The sequence below is a fragment of the Nomascus leucogenys genome, chromosome 2 (genome assembly GCF_006542625.1).
Source record: "Nomascus leucogenys isolate Asia chromosome 2, Asia_NLE_v1, whole genome shotgun sequence".
NCBI classification, from domain to species: Eukaryota; Metazoa; Chordata; class Mammalia; order Primates; family Hylobatidae; genus Nomascus; species Nomascus leucogenys.
In genome coordinates, this window is record NC_044382.1 from 2,711,579 (window position 1) to 2,726,728 (window position 15,150).

The window sequence follows — 15,150 nt, forward strand, 5'->3', positions numbered from 1 at the left end:
GTCAAGACGGATTTACCCATGAAGCCTTTTTGGATGAAATCAGCTGGATATTGGCTGGGTCAGTTTGTTAAAGACCAGAACCTGGGGTCGGAAGCCTGTGCCTGTTTGGATGTCAGGGCCCACAGGCATGGGACCCTGGCCCAGCTTCCTAACCAGTTTGGCCCTATTTGCCTTGGAAGCACTTGGGCTGTGGGGTCAAATGGTCCCACACCCTGATCTTGGCCTTGCCGCTTGCTGGCTGCATGAACATGAGCACATCTTGTCACCTGTCCCAGTTTCAGTCTCTCTATTCTGGGCAGAAGGATTTTCTCACAGACAAGGACTAAGTACCCTCCTGTAGGCTCAGGACTAGGGGAGAGCTTGTACACGATACAGGAGATGCTCGATCAGGTTCTCTCCCCTTCCAAGTCCTGCTTCTCATGGATTTAAGGGGCTGTGGAGGCCCTGACCTCTGTGCTGAGTTAGGCCTGGGGCCTGCCAGTGGAGTTCTAAGGTCTTTAAAGAGTTTAAGAGTTGTGTTTTAGGAAGACCACCTGGGGCAGTGTGGAAATGTCATGATTGAGGGAGAGAGTTTCTTGAAGCAGCTCTGTCTAGTGCAGAGCCTCTCAAGCTAGGGTGCATCTGAGTATCTGGAGGAGCTGTTAAAGCACATGTTGCTAGATCCCACTCTGAGAGTTTTATTTTTGTTTGTTTGTTTGTTTGTTTTTTGAGACAGAGTCTTGCTCTCGTTGCTTAGGCAGGAGTGCAATGGTGCGATCTTGGTTCACTGCAACCTCAGCCTTCCTGGGTTCAAGCAATTCTTCTGCTTCAGCCTCCTCAGTAGCTGGGATTACAGGTGCCTGCCACCATGTCCGGCTAATTTTTTTTTCTTTTTGTATTTTTAGTAGAGATGGGGTTTCACCATGTTGGCCAGGCTGGTCTCATACTCCTGGCCTCCCAAAGTGCTGGGATTACAGGCGTGAGCCCAGCTGAGAGTTTGATTTTCTAACAGATTCTCAGGGGTCGCTGTCGCTGCTGCCGCTAATGTTGGTAAAGTGGTTAGTCAGATAGATACAGGGCCCTTGCCCGGGGTTTAAACCCTTACTGGGTTTAAACTTTAGATCTTCTACTTGTAGCTAGCTATGTGGCCTTGGCCAGGTCCTCTAACCTGTGTGAGCCTTAGTTTCCTCATCTGTAAATTGGAATGCTACCTACTTCCTAGGATGTTGTAGGAATCCCATGATTTAACGTGTGTAATCCCTCAGCACAGTGCCTGTGGTCAGCATTTAATAGAGGATCGTTTTATTATTTTATTAATACCAGTGAGGAGGCTGTTGCAGAAGTCCAAGGGAGAGATGAGAGAGAGGCTGAACGAGGCTCGTGGCTGAGGGATGGAGGGCATCTGTTTTCTCAGTGGCTCAAAGCCTATGATCCTCATAGGAGAACACGTTGCTTGCTTCCATAGTGGGAACTTGCTGAAGACCTGTTGGCTGGTGCCTGTGTGTCCTCTAGAGGGCAGTGGAGTCAAGGCTGCGGATGGAGCATCGTGTGCCCTTGATTGGGGCTGGTCTGTGCGTTCAGCCTTTATTCCCTGTTCTGAAACCCAATTGTGTGTTTGCATTGGACTGTCCCCTCCTCCTTGGTCTGTGTACTTGCTGATGCTTTTTGGAAAACACATCACAGGGCACCTCTGATTTCCTGCTTGTCTTGTAGCCTGGGATTAGCAGTAGCTGAAGCGTGCTGCTTTCTGGCAGTTGTGTTTATTTCTCAAGGGCACAGGCTGTACAGATCATGGGGGCCTGCTCCCTGCAGCTCAGCTGAGCCTAGGATGAACCACAGTTGCTCTTATGCCAGTTAAAAACTTGGGGCCTGTTCCATCTTGCATTCCTCCCCCGCTTCCCAGTCCTCGCCCGCACCCTTTGATCCTGTGAGTGGAGAAATGAAGAGAACTCCAAATCCTTAATCCATTTTGAAGGCTGGCTGGTAGCAGGGCTTTCTGTGGGCCTGGTAAGCAGCCCTGGTTGAATCATTTTAGAGAAGGGCAGGTATTCTTTCAAGGTTATAGGAAGAAAAAAAAAACAACCAGAAGCACATTTATAATATTGGACAGTATACCTTGTCCCAAGCCCTGTACATTTACTTTATTCCATAATAATAATAAAAGGTACTAGTGACAGCAGCGTCCGCTCACTGATTGTGTGGTATGAGCCAGGTACTATGCTAAGTGATTTTCACGTGTTAACTCTTCTAACCCCAGTAACTGCCCATAAGATTATTAATCCTGCAGAAACTGAGGCTCAGGGAGGTCACAGTAACACACATAGGGCCAAAGAATGGTGCTATTAGAAATTCAGACCAGTGTGTCTGACTCCAATTTGCTAAAAACCTGCCTGCTGTCCAAGCTTCTTCCTCCAGAATCACTGGGCATGGTCGATTCCATTTTTAGCCCAGCTCTTTCCAAAAGACATTAGGCATTAGAAAGGAGAAGGCCATGGTTTTTACAAAACAGTCTGTTTAGTATTCATGGTCCTATAGCATAAGATTCAGTTAAGAGCAGGGATTCAGAGCCAGATTGCCTGGGTTCAAGTCCTGGCTCTGCCACTTACCATCTTTGCAACCTTGGGCAAATTCTTTGATGTCTGAGCCTTAGTTTTTTCATTTGTAAAATGGGGGATAATAGTAGCCACCTCATTGGTTTTCTCTGAGGGTTAAATAAGTTAATAAATGTAAAGTGCTTAGATTAGTGCTGGGCACTAAGTAATACCTCAGTAGATGGTAGCTATTGTCATCATCATCATTATTCTTAACCATTATGCTGTATTCACCCATATATTCTCAGTGCCTGACTTATATTAGGGGTTGGTGAATATTGAATAAAATGATCCTTTGGATTCAGATTTTTTTTTTTTTTTTTTGAGTTTTGGCGGGTGCCAGGAGCTAGCTTGATATAAAAATGAATCAATGTTAGACCCTGTCCTCAGGACTTCTCAGTCTGGTTGGAGAGGCCAGGCATGTGTGTGAATTACTGTAAAAGGCAGAAACATACCATGGAGGTCCTGATATGGGCGAAAGCACTTTTGGACTGGGGTGCAGGCCATGGGCCAGCTTCAGAGGAGGTGGCTTTGGAATTAGGCCTTGAAAGGTGGGAGGAGGAGAAGGAGGGGAAGAGTGGGTTGGACCAGAGAATTCAGCCTTCTCTTGGGCCTCATATACCAACAAGTTCACAAACGAACATTGAGTCAGATTGGGTTTTTATTCATTCAGCAAATATTCATCCAGCATGGTTGGAATCAGGTGCTGAGACATTGTGGTGGCTTTGAACTAGGCCCTGCCCTCAAGTGCCCTGGGTCTAATGGGACAATAGCCAAGGAAACAAGTGATGGTTATTCAGTGTGATGAAGGGCAGTATTGACTTGGAGCCTCTCAGATGTGGGTGAGAGGCACCTGAGTCAGACTGGTTTAAGCAGAAAGGAAATTCACACTGGCTCATTTGCCTGGAATATATTCAAGTGTGGCTGGATTCGGGGGTCTCAAAATATGTCTTCAGGAAACTGCTTGCCTCTTTCCCCTGCTTTTCTCTGTGTTGGCTTCACTCTTTGGCAGATTGTCCCTTTGCAGTGTTACAGGTGGTCTCCAGCAGCTCCTGGCTTCCAAGTCACCAGCTCAGGGAACCCCAGCAGAAGGAGGATGCCTCTTGATCAGTAGTTTCCTCTGGCGTTGTGGAATTGAATATCATAGGACATTGTCAGTCATATGCATCCACCATGGCTGCAGGGATTGCCTGCCCACCCCTGCGAGGAGTACAGAGATACAGGGCATATTAGTTTTGCCCAAATCACATGAGCTGAGGTGGGTGGTAGGGGGAGGGAACTGTTATTTCACAAAGAAAATTCAGATGCTGTCACCAGGCAAAACCCACAGATGTCCACTACAGCTACCACCATGGAACAGAATAATTCACCCATTAAGCACCTGGCTTGGGACTCCAGTTCCCAGGGATGGAATCTCAGCTCCACCATTTACAAGTTGTGTGACCGTGGCTGGGTCACTTCACCTGTCAGCCTGAGTCTCAGTGTCCCGTCTGCACAATAGGAGTGATGGCCCACATTGCCAGCTTGAATCCACATGAAAGCACCTTGCAAAGAGTCCAAGCAGGCTCAGGCAGGCAGCGCTGCAGTTTGGGGTGGCGTGAACTATGATGTCTCTGGCGTGTTATCTGACCAGTTCCAGGGCAGCTGTCTGCAGAGAGCAGCCGGTCGTAGCACAAAGAGTCAGGCTGTCCTGGGTTCAAAGCCTGAACCTCCCACTTACGAGCTACACGTTCCTTCATGATGACCACCTTTCCTGTCTCCCAGGGTTGTTGGAAGTGTCAAGGGGACATGTAGACAGCCTGGCACACTTTGTTCTGTGAGTGGTGATAGCTGTGTTCATAGTACAATTGCTACTCCACAGCATGCCAGGAGTCCAGGTGTGAATCTAACGGGACAGACCCCATACTCTGTGAACAAAAGCCCATCTTTCTGGATAAAGGGTGCATTTGGCCAGCAGCCAAGGGCCCTGGGAAGGCTTTGTGCAGCCCGGCCCTTCCCTCCTTCCATTCAGCGAGGGGTGGGTACAGCCTCACGGAGGTTCATGTTTCGCTATTAATTACCCCCCAGGCTCTTTTATCAGCCTGTCTCTCATTCCCACCACAAGGCTGTCAGCCAGACAGTTGGAACAGAATCTCATTTAGAGTGCGTTTGCTCTTCTCCCCCATCGCTGGCAGAGATCTGGGATCAGCTCTGCATTAGGACAAGTTGTAAGTAAACACACATTTGCTCAAATGTGGCCCTCCTCCCATTCTGTAGCCTTATCTTGGATTTGGGCAGCTTCAAATCAGGGAGCCAGTGTATTTGGAAAATACCTAAAAGTCGTTTAATTAAACCTACCCACTTTACAGAAGAGTAAATGGAAAATTGGAGGTTGGGTTGCTCATGTTTATATGAACTACTGAGGATACAGATAGAGCTGGAAATCAGGTCTTCCAACTGTTGGTCCAAAACTTTTCCCACAAAAACCTGGCGCTTCGCTCCAGTAGCACATATTGAACATCTACTAGTATATTCCAGGCTGTGTTCTAGGCCCTATAAAAACAGAGTTGAATAAGAAACAATCTCTGCTCTTGAAATGCCTAGGAACTTTCCATTCATTCATCCATCCATTTGTACGTTCATGTTTCTGTCCATGCAATCACTGATCTGGTGTTTGTCTTATCTGTTCATCTCACTACCCATCCATCCCCCCGTTTGTCCTTTATCTACTCATTTTTCCATTTGTCTCCTCTCTCCATCCATCCATGAGTACATCTGTTTATCTCTTTATCCATTCATCCAGCCATCAGTGTGTCTATAAGGCCCAAGTCCTAGGCTGTGCTGGGATGGAGATAAGTAAGAAACAATCTTTGCTGTTTAGGCTTTTACATCCAGTGCGGACAGATGCAGAAACCTGCCTCAAAGGATGTATAAAAGGCTCTCGTACACAAGAAAGGAGTTGCAATTCTGCCTCGTATTTCTGTGAAGGCTTCATTCTAAGGGTTAAAATAGTGCTGCATCTGGATAGGAGTTTCCCAGTGGGGAAGATGGGGAAGAACCTAGGCTGAGGGAACAACAGGAGCAGAGGCATGACGCTATCCGGTGCGTGTAGGAGGAAGAGGAGTTTCATGTCATTTGATGACTCCTTCAAGGAGCCAACTGGCCAGTTATAGTCAAGAGGGGTTGTCAAAGCCTATTTGGAGAGGATCTTGAATCCCAGAGCCAGAATGCCACCCTGTGCACGTTTGGGAGGCACTGTAGGATTTTCAGCAGGAAGTGACATAGGTAGGTGAGCATTTCAGAGAGACCACTCCAGGCAGTAGGATTAGAGGCAGAGGGACTCAAGTGTAAGGAGTGTTTAGAGCCTGTTCTGACAGCCTTAGGACAGTTGACATCCTGCCTGAATCAAGGTGTCCATAGCAGAGATTGGGCCTGCAGGGTGGGGTTTGAGCGACATGTGGAGAAAGTTAGTAGAACTTGAATGGTGATGTCAGAGATGTCTGACTGGGGCCGGAGGGATGGAGGGAGGGAGTATAGATGACAATGCCATTTGCTTAGCTAAAGACCACAGGAGAAAGGGTTGTGGGGGATGCTGCAACAGTAATGCATTCAGTTTTAGACGAGCTGCATTTGAGGCGTCTGTGGGATAGCTGGGGAGACATTTAGGATGCAGTTAATTATAAGATCTGGAGCTTGTGAGAGATGGGGGCTGGGGGGAGCCAGTGAGACATCTGGAGTGTGGAGAGTGCCGATTGCGCGCAGAGCAGCAGAGGCAAAGCTGGAGTGGAGGCCTGGCATGGACCTTCTTATTAAAGGCATGGACCTTCTGGACTGCAGCAGGCTGTCCCACAGAGGGAGGAGAGCGAGGAGTGTGTGAATTTTGCTAATTGTACTGTGGTTATGTACACTGTTGGCATTAGGGGGATCTGAGGGAAGGGTATTTGGAAATAATGTGTGTTGTCTTTGCAACACTTCTGTAAGTGTAAGATAATTTCAAACCAGAAGTAGATTGTACTGGGTGCAGCAGTGCCTGCTTTACTCATGTGTTATGTTTTTAAATGCCTTTTTTGATTTACATATTGACATGCAATAAATTACACGTTTAAAGTATGTGATAAGCATACGATAGTTTGATAAGTTTTGACATACGTATTCTCTCATGAAACCCATCACTGCAGTCAGGGTAGTGAATACACCTGTCACTTACAGACAGTTCCTCATGTCTCCTTGTCATTCCTCTCTGTGCCTGCACCTCTCCCTGCAATAGACAACTGCTGATCTGCTTTGCGTCACTGTAGGTTAGTTTGTCTAGAGTTGCATATCAATGGAATCATACAGCATGTACTCTTTTTAAAATTATTACTTAAAAAATTGAGGTAAATTATATATTTAATTTACCATCTTTACCACTTTAAAGTGTCTAGTTCAGTGGTAATAAATAGATTTATAAGGTCGGGCACGATGACTCATGCCTGTAATCCCAGCACTTTGGGAAGCCGAGGGGGGCAGATCACCTGAGATCAGGAGTTTGAGACCAGCCTGGCCAACATGGTGAAACCCTGTCTCTATTAAAAATACAAAAATTAGCCAGGCGGCATGGTGGAGTGTGCCTGTAGTCCCAGCTACTCAAGAGGCTGAGGCAGGAGAATCGCCTGAACCCAGGAAGTGGAGGTTGCAGTGAGCCAAGATTGCGCTACTGCACTCCAGCCTGGGTAACAGACCGAGGCTCTGCCTCAAAAAAATTAAAAAAAATTATAAAAATAAAATAAATACATTTATATGTGTATTTTCTCCCATCATCACCTCTCTTCCTTCCCCTTCCCGGCCTCTGGTAACAACCAGTCTACTCTCTATCTTCATGAGATCCACCTTTTTAGCTCCTGCATATAAGTGAGAACATGCAATATTTATCTGTCTATGCTTGGCTTATTTCACTTAACATAATGACCTCTAATTTCATTTATGCTGCTGCAAATGATAGGATTTCATTCTTTTTTATGGCTGAATAATACTCCATAGTGTATTTTTGGTGGAATCTTTAAACTTTTTTCTAGGTATAAGATCATGTCCTTTGCAAACAAGGCTAATTTGACATCTTCCTTTCAGATTTGGATGCCTTTTACTTCTTTTTCTTGCCTAATTGCTGTGACCCAGCATGTACTCTTTTGTCTTGCTCCATTTAGTCAGCATAATTATTTTGAGATTCATCCATGTTGTTTCTTGCAAAAATAGTTCATTTTTATTTCTGCAAAGTATTCCATTGAATGGATACATCACATTTTGTTTATCCATTTAGCTGTTGGTGGCCATTTGTTTCCAATTTGGGGCTGTTACAAACAGCTTCTATGAACATTTGTGTACAAGTCTTTGTACGGATATATCTTTCCTTTTCTCCTGGGCAGACACCTAGGAGTGTGATGGCTGCATCATATGGTAAGTGTATGTTTAACTTTTCCACGAGAGTGCCATTTCCCCCACACCTTTGCCAACACTTGTTATAGCCAATCTTTTTATTGAAGCCATCCTAATGGGCATGTAACGGTATCTCACTGTGGTTTTAATTTGCATTTTTCTAATGACTTACATTGTAGAGCATTTCTTCATGTGCTTATTTGCCATCTGTATGTCTTCTTTGGTGAAATGCCTATTAAAATATTTTGACCGTTTTTCTTTTAAATTTTATTATTATTATACTTTAAGTTTTAGGGTACATGTGCACAACGTGCAGGTTTGTTACATAGGTATACATGTGCCATGTTGGTATGCTGCATCCATCAACTCGTCATTTAGCATTAGGTTTATCTCCTAATGCTATCCCTCCCCTCTCCCCCTGCCCCACAACAGTCCCCAGTGTGTGATATTCCCCTTCCTGTGTCCATGTGTTCTCATTGTTCAGTTCCCACCTATGAGTGAGAACATGTGGTGTTTGGTTTTTTGTCCTTGCGATAGTTTGCTGAGAATGATGGTTTCCAGCTTCATCCATGTGCCTACAAAGGACATGAATTCATCATTTTTTATGGCTGCATAGTATTCCATGGTGTATATGTGCCACATTTTCTTTTTTTTTTTTTGAGACGCAGTCTCGCTGTTGCCCAGGCTGGAGTGCAGTGGCGCGATCTCGGCTCACTGCAGGCTCCGCCCCCCAGGGTTCATGCCATTCTCCTGCCTCAGCCTCCTGAGTAGCTGGGACTATAGGCGCCTGCCACCTCGCCCGGCTAATTTTTTGTATTTTTAGTAGAGACGGAGTTTCACCGTGTTAGCCAGGATGCTCTTGATCTCCTGACCTCGTGATCCGCCTGCCTCGGCCTCCCAAAGTACTGGGATTACAGGCGTGAGTCACCGCGCCCGGCATATGTGCCACATTTTCTTAATCCAGGCTATCATTGTTGGACATTTAGGTTGGTTCCAAGTCCTTGCTATTGTAAATAGTGCCACTATAAACATACATGTGCATGTGTCTTTATAGCAGCATAATTTATAATCCTTTGGGTATATACCCAGTAATGGGATGGCTGGGTCAAATGGTATTTCTAGTTCTGGATCCCTGAGGAATCGCCACACTGACTTCCACAATGGTTGAACTAGTTTACAGTCCCACCAACAGTGTAAAAGTGTTCCTATTTCTCCACATCCTCTCCAGCAACTGTTGTTTCCTGACTTTTTAATGATCACCATTCTAACTGGTGTGAGATGGTATCTAATTGTGGTTTTGATTTGCATTTCCCTGATGGCCAGTGATGATGAGCATTTTTTCATGTGTTTTTTGGCTGCATAAATGTCATCTTTTGAGAAGTGTCTGTTCATATCCTTTGCCCACTTTTTGATGTGGTTGTTTTTTTCTTGTAAATTTGTTTGAGTTCATTGTAGATTCTGGATATTAGCCCCTTGTCAGATGAGTAGGTTGCAAAAATTTTCTCCCATTCTGTAGGTGGCCTGTTAACTCTGATGGCAGTTTCTTTTGCTGTGCAGAAGCTCTTTAGTTTAATTAGATCCCATTTGTCAATTTTGGCTTTTGTTGCCATTGCTTTTGGTGTTTTAGACATGAAGTCCTTGCCCACGCCTATGTCCTGAATGGTATTGCCTAGGTTTTCTTCTAGGGTTTTTATGGTTTTAGGTCTAACATGTAAGTCTTTAATCCATCTTGAATTAATTTTTGTATAAGGTTTAAGGAAGGGATCCAGTTTCAGCTTTCTACATATGGCTAGCCAGTTTTCCCAGCACCATTTATTAAATAGGGAATCCTTTCCCCGTTGCTTGTTTTTGTCAGGTTTGTCAAAGATCAGATAGTTGTAGATATGTGGCATTATTTCTGAGGGCTCTGTTCTGTTCCATTGGTCTATCTCTCTGTTTTGGTACCAGGACCATCCTGTTTTGGTTACTGTAGCCTTGTAGTATAGTTTGAAGTCAGGTAGCGTGATGCCTCCAGCTTTGTTCTTTTGGCTTAGGATTGACTTGGCAATGCAGGCTCTTTTTTGGTTCCATATGAACTTTAAAGTAGTTTTTTCCAATTCTGTGAAGAAAGTCATTGGTAGCTTGATGGGGATGGCATTGAATCTATAAATTACCTTGGGCAGTATGGCCATTTTCACGATATTGATTCTTCCTACCCATGAGCATGGAATGTTCTTCCATTTGTTTGTATCCTCTTTTATTTCACTGAGCAGTGGTTTATAGTTCTCCTTGAAGAGGTCCTTCACATCCCTTGTAAGTTGGATTCCTAGGTATTTTATTCTCTTTGAAGCAATTGTGAATGGGAATTCACTCATGATTTGGCTGTTTGTCTGTTATTGGTGTATAAGAATGCTTGTGATTTTTGTACATTGATTTTGTATCCTGAGACTTTGCTGAATTTGCTTATCAGCTTGAGGAGATTTTGGGCTGAGACAATGGGGTTTTCTAGATATACAATCATGTCATCTGCAAACAGGGACAATTTGGCTTCCTCTTTTCCTAACTGGATACCCTTTATTTCCTTCTCCTGCCTGATTGCCCTGGCCAGAACTTCCAACACTATGTTGAATAGGAGTGGTGAGAGAGGGCATCCCTGTCTTGTGCCAGTTTTCAAAGGGAATGCTTCCAGTTTTTGCCCATTCAGTATGATATTGGCTATGGGTTTGTCATAGATAGCTCTTGTTATTTTGAGATACATCCCATCAATACCTAATTTATTGAGAGTTTTTAGCATGAAGGGTTGTTGAATTTTGTCAAAGGCCTTTTCTGCATCTATTGAGATAATCATGTGGTTTTTGTCTTTGGTTCTGTTTATATGCTGGATTATGTTTATTGATTTGCGTATGTTGAACCAGCCTTGCATCCCAGGGATGAAGCCCACTTGGTCATGGTGGATAAACTTTTTGATGTGCTGCTGGATTTGGTTTCCCAGTATTTTATTGAGGATTTTTGCATCGATGTTCATCAAGGATATTGGTCCAAAATTCTTTTTTGGTTGTGTCTCTGCCAGGCTTTGGTATCAGGATGATGCTGGCCTCATAAAATGAGTTAGGGAGGATTCCCTCTTTTTCTATTGATTGGAATAGTTTCAGAAGGAATGGTACCAACTCCTCCTTGTACCTCTGGTAGAATTCGGCTGTGAATCCATCTGGTTCTGGACTTTTTTTGGTTGGTAAGCTATTGATTATTGCCTCAATTTCAGAGCCTGTTATTGGTCTATTCAGAGATTCAGCTTCTTCCTGTTTTAGTCTTGGGAGGATGTATGTGTTGAGGAATTTATGCATTTCTTCTAGATTTTCTAGTTTATTTGCGTAGAGGTGTTTATAGTATTCTCTGATGGTAGTTTGTATTTCTGTGGGATGGGTGGTGATATCCCCTTTATCATTTTTTATTGCGTCTATTTGATTCTTCTCTCTTTTCTTCTTTATTAGTCTTGCTAGCGGTCTATCAAGTTTGTTGATCTTTTCAAAAAACCAGCTCCTGGATTCATTAATTTTTTGAAGGGTTTTTTGTGTCTCTATTTCCTTCAGTTCTGCTCTGATCTTAGTTATTTCATGCCTTCTGCTAGCTTTTGAATGTGTTTGCTCTTGCTTTTCTAGTTCTTTTAATTGTGATGTTAGGGTGTCAATTTTAGATCTTTCCTGCTTTCTCTTGTGGGCATTTAGTGCTGTAAATTTCCCTCTACACACTGCTTTGAATGTGTTCCAGAGATTCTGGTATGTTGTGTCTTTGTTCTCGTTGGTTTCAAAGAACATCTTTATTTCTGCCTTCATTTCATTATTTACCCAGTAGTCATTCCGGAGCAGGTTGTTCAGTTTCCATGTAGTTGAGCGGTTTTGAGCGAGTTTCTTAATCCTGAGTTCTAGTTTGATTGCACTGTGGTCTGAGAGACAGTTTGTTATAATTTCTATTCTTTTACATTTCCTGAGGAGTGCTTTACTTCCAACTATGTGGTCAATTTTGGAGTAGATGTGGTGTGGTGCTGAAAAGAATGTATATTCTATTGATTTGGGGTGGAGAGTTCTGTAGATGTCTATTAGGTCCGCTTGGTGCAGAGCTGAGTTCAATTCCTGGGTATCCTTGTTAACTTTGTGTCTCGTTGATCTGTCTAATGTTGACGGTGGGGTGTTAACGTCTCCCATTATTATTGTGTGGGAGTCTTAAGTCTCTTTGTAGGTCACTAAGGACTTGCTTTATGAATCTGGGTGCTCCTGTATTGGGTGCATGTATATTTAGGATAGTTAGCTCTTCTTGTTGAATTGATCCCTTTACCATTATGTAATGGCCTTCTTTGTCTCTTTTGATCTTTGTTGGTTTAAAGTCTGTTTTATCAGAGACTAGGATTGCAACCCCTGCTTTTTTTTGTTTTCCATTTGCTTGGTAGATCTTCCTCCATCCCTTTATTCTGAGCCTATGTGTGTCTCTGCACATGAGATGGGTTTCCTGAATACAGCACACTGATGGGTCTTGACTCTTTATCCAATTTGCCAGTCTGTGTCTTTTAATTGGAGCATTTAGCCTATTTACATTTAAAGTTAATATTGTTATGTGTGAATTTGATCCTGTCATTATGATGTTAGCTGGTTATTTTGCTTGTTAGTTGATGCAGTTTCTTCCTAGGCTTGATGGTCTTTACAATCTGGCATGTTTTTGCAGGGGCTGGTACCGGTTGTTCCTTTCCATGTTTAGTGCTTCCTTCAGGAGCTCTTTTAGGGCAGGCCTGGTAGTGACAAAATCTCTCAGCATTTGCTTGTCTGTAAAGGATTTTATTTCTCCTTCACTTAAGAAGCTTAGTTTGGCTGGATATGAAATTCTGGGTTGAAAATTCTTTTCTTTGAGAATGTTGAATATCGGTCCCCACTCTCTTCTGGCTTGTAGAGTTTCTGCCGAGAGATCAGCTGTTAGTCCGATGGGCTTCCCTTTGTGGGTAACCTGACCTTTCTCTCTGGCTGCTCTTAACATTTTTTCCTTCATTTCAACTTTGGTGAATCTGACAATTATGTGTCTTGGAGTTGCTCTTCTCGAGGAGTATCTTTGTGGCGTTACCTGTATTTCCTGAATCTGAATGTTGGCCTGCCTTGCTAGATTGGGGAAGTTCTCCTGGATAATATCTTGCAGAGTGTTTTCCAACTTGGTTCCATTCTCCCCGTCACTTTCAGGTACACCAATCAGACATAGGTTTGGTCTTTTCACATAGTCCCAAATTTCTTGGAGGCTTCGTTCGTTCCTTTTTATTCTTTTTTCTCTAAACTTCCCTTCTCGCTTCGTTTCATTCATTTCATCTTCCATCACTGATACCCTTTCTTCCAGTTGATTGCATCGGCTACTGAGGCTTCTGCATTCGTCACGTAGCTCTCGTGCCTTGGTTTTCAGCTCCATCAGGTCCTTTAAGGACTTCTCTGCATTGGTTATTCTAGTTATCCATTCGTCTAATTTTTTTTCAAAGCTTTTAACTTCTTTGCCATTGGTTTGAATTTCCTCCTGTAGCTCGGAGTAGTTTGATCGTCTGAAGCCTTCTTCTCTCAACTTGTCAAAGTCATTCTCCGTCCAGCTTTGTTCCATTGCTGGTGAGGAGCTGCGTTCCTTTGGAGGAGGAGAGGCGCTCTGATTTTTAGAGTTTCCAGTTTTTCTGCTCTGTTTTTTTCTCATTTTGTGGTTTTATCTACCTTTGGTCTTTGATGATGGTGACGTACAGATGGGTTTTTTGTGTGGATGTCCTTGCTGTTTGATAGTTTTCCTTCTAACAGACAGGACCCTCAGCTGTAGATCTGTTGGAGTTTGTTAGAGGTTCACTCCAGACTCTGTTTGCCTAGGTTTCAGCAGCAGTGGCTGCAGAACAGCGGATATTGGTGAACTGCAAATGCTGCTGCCTGATCGTTCCTCTGGAAGTTTTGTCTCAGAGGAGTACCTGGCTGTGTGAGGTGTCAGTCCGCCCCTACTGGGGGGTGCCTCCCAGTTAGGCTACTTGGGGGTCAGGGACCCACTTGAGGAGGCAGTCTGCCCGTTCTCAGAAGCTGCGTGCTGGGAGAACCACTACTCTCTTCAAAGCTGTCAGAGAGGGACATTTAAGTCTGCAGAGGTGACTGCTGTCCTTTTGTTTTTCTCTGCCCTGCCCCCAGAGGTGGAGCCTACAGAGGCAGGCAGGCCTCCTTGAGCGGTGGTGGGCCCCACCCAGTTCGAGCTTCCTGGCTGCTTTGTTTACCTAATCAAACAACTAACTCGGCAATGGCAGGCGCCCCTCCCCCTGCCTCGCCGCCGCCTTGCAGTTTGCTCTCGGACTGCTGTGCTAGCAATGAGCAAGACTCCGTGGGCGTAGGACCCTCCAAGCCAGGTGTGGGATATAATCTCCTGGTGTGCCGTTTTTTAAGCCCGTTGGAAAAGTGCAGTATTAGGGTGGGAGTGACCTGATTTTCCAGGTGCTGTCTGCCACCCCTTTCTTTGACTAGGAAAGGGAATTCCCTGACCCCTTGTGCTTCCTGGGTGAGGCGATGCCTTGCCCTGCTTCGGCTCGTGCACGGTGCCCTGCACCTACTGTCCTGCACCTACTGTCTGGCACTCCCCAGTGAGATGAACCCAGTACCTCAGTTGGAAATGCAGAAATCACCCGTCTTCTGCATCGCTCTTGCTGGGAGCTGTAGACCGGAGCTATTCCTATTCGGCCATCTTTGCAGATGCTCATTTTGACCGTTTTTTAAAATTAGCTTGTTTGTTTTCTTATTGTTGAGTTTTGAGAGTTCTTTGTTTATTCTGAATATAAATGTTAAATCAGATATATTCTTCACAAATATTTTCTCCCTGTCTGTGGCTTGTCATTTTATTTTTTAAAAAGTGTCTTTCAAAGTGCAGAAGTATTTAATTTTGATGAAGTCCAATTTATTTATTGAGATCCAGAAAACACAAGGAACTCATGTACAAGAACTTTGTTCTTTTATGGATCATGTTTTTGGTGTCAGATATAAAAAATTTTTTGATATGATATTCAAGGCCAAATATTGTTTTCTGTGTTTTCTTCTAGAAATTTTATAGTTTTGGGCTTTACATTTAGGTCTATGATCCATTTTTTAGTTAATTTTTTATAGATGATGACAAGTATGTATCCAAGTTTGTCTTTGTGCATATGGATATCCAGTTGTCCTAACACCATTTGTTG